Source organism: Equus caballus, chromosome 21 (assembly GCF_041296265.1).
Source record: "Equus caballus isolate H_3958 breed thoroughbred chromosome 21, TB-T2T, whole genome shotgun sequence".
Taxonomy (NCBI): domain Eukaryota; kingdom Metazoa; phylum Chordata; class Mammalia; order Perissodactyla; family Equidae; genus Equus; species Equus caballus.
Window position 1 is genome coordinate 10,320,605 of NC_091704.1, and position 2,298 is coordinate 10,322,902.

The following is a 2,298-nucleotide window of genomic DNA, read 5'->3' on the forward strand; positions in this document are numbered from 1 at the left end:
TGCCTGGGATTAGGGGCAGATTTCATGACAGGCTACTGCTTGTGCCAAGCAAAGCTAAAAATGGTGCCAGTTCACAGATGGATTGAAGATGGCAGCAACATATTCATTGCATCTCTACATTTGTTTCCAGAATCAGTTGTGATTTTTTAGGTTTAATCATGTGAAATTTCTAATATTCAAATTCCTGTTGGTTTATAGAAGTAAAATATTTATATTTTTGAATCTTACAAACTTTATTCATTCCTCATTGACCACCACACCTAAGCGTGGAAAAGATTTTGGTTATTTTGCAAGAGATATTTCTGTTTTTAGTAAGATTTTTTTTTGTTTTATAATCACTGATAAATAAGCAGGATTTTTTTTTCCATTTTAATACAATATGTACTACCAACAGAAGATAGTCAGCATGAAACTTTCAAGAATATCTCCAAAACACTTCCTCAAAAGACATTTCAAAACCATTGAGCATTTTGAGCCTTGTAAAGTGCCATTTGGTGGATATGTTATTGAGAGAACATAGTTATCAGTGGAATTTTTGACCAGACCTCTTAAAGATCTTCTTAAGTAGATGTTTTATGTGTCCTTGATAATAAGATATATGTTGAATAGGTAAATATTAACATACCAATAAAGAATTTTGAATGTCTGATGATACATTTTCCCCAAAGAAATTTACTCTTTTGTATTTCTATTTGTATGGTGTTTAATCTTCCCAAGGCCACTTCTGCTGTGATTATATGACTACAACGATCTGCTCAACTTTTTTCTGATTTCACTTTATGTCTCCTTTGTTCTCATATGATTATATTTTATCATGGGGTATTCAATGCTCTAAGTATCACATGCATTTATGAATCATTTATATAGTAATACTATTGACAATTATTAGTTTTTCTTGTTTTCCAAATGAGGAAACTAAAGTACTGAAGGATAAAGCTAATTGCTTACAATCAAAAAGTCAGTGAGTTGTCAAGTAAGACTCCAATGTTGAGCAGAACACTCGAGAGTGCACACTGACCACATTGTGTTAAGTAGTTCACAGTGAGCTGTCCCGAGTTCCTCTTACCCCACCTTCTCAAGTTCTGCTGCTCAGTTTTCTTATTTATTTATTTATAGTCAAAAGCCATGTTACTGGATGAGGGAAATCAGAGTTCTGTGAACACATTCATCCTCCTGGGCTTCTCAGAATACCCACACCTCCAGGGAACCCCTCTTCCTGGTTTTCTTGACCATCTATACAGTCACTGTGGTAGGGAACCTGGGCATAATTGTTGTCATAAGGATCAATCCCAAACTCCATACACACATATAATTTTTCCTCAGCCATCTATAATTTTTGTATATTTGTTATTCCAATGTGCTTACAATCAAATTGCTAGAAATCTTGGTTGTGGGAGGCAGAATTATCTCCTTCAAGAGATGCACAGTACAATTTTTCTTTGTGCGTTTGTAATAACAGAAATGTTCATGTTAGCAGTGATGACCTATGACCAGTTCATGACTTTGTAACCTCCTTCTCTACACAGTTGCTATGTCTCATAAACTCTGTACTCTCCCCATAATGGGAAGCTACATATGTGGTGGAATATGTTCCTTGATATTCACATATTCTCTTCCGGAACTATCTTTCTGTGGCTCTAACATCATCAATCAGTTTGGCTGTGAGTATTCTGCCATCTCTCTTTATCCTCTTCTGACCCCTTCTGCAGTGAGAAGACATGTTTAGTCATTTCTACGTTCACTGAGGCTTGTAGCCTCCTGATTATCCTCTCCTTCTACGTGGTCCTAGTTGTCGCAATCATCAAGATGCCTTCTATGGGTGGACTCCAAGTAACCTTCTCCGTCTTTACTTCCCACCTGACTGCCATCACCATTTTCCATGGAATCATCCTTCTTCTCTACAGTGTGCCCATCTCCAAAAGCTCATGGTTCCTTGTCAAAGTGGCCACTGTGTTTCTTACCATCATGGTCCCTACACTGAACTCCTTTATATACAGCTTTAGGAACAACAATGTGAAAGAGGTTGTCAGGAGTTTAATCAACTCCAAACTGCTTTCTCACTCAATATATTTCAAATAAATATATATATTTATGTCCTACTTATGTCCAGTAATTTTTCATATATATTATTGATGCTAGGTTACCTTTAAGTAAATATATAATTATGCTTTAAATCAATTAAATATTGTACTTTCCATGTTTTTCAGTGGTCAAGATGCTCTGGATTAATATAGAAATAATCTATTCTGACACACTGCATCTCTACTGGTTTCAGAAAGGACCATATTTCAAAAACTC

At 35.7% G+C, this 2,298-nt stretch overlaps 1 pseudogene; it reads left to right on the forward strand.

Moving 5' to 3' along the window:
* The first annotated feature begins 1,125 nt into the window (after positions 1 to 1,125).
* LOC138919972 (olfactory receptor 1165-like) lies at positions 1,126 to 2,079 on the forward strand (annotated as a pseudogene).
* The last annotated feature ends 219 nt before the right edge of the window (positions 2,080 to 2,298 follow it).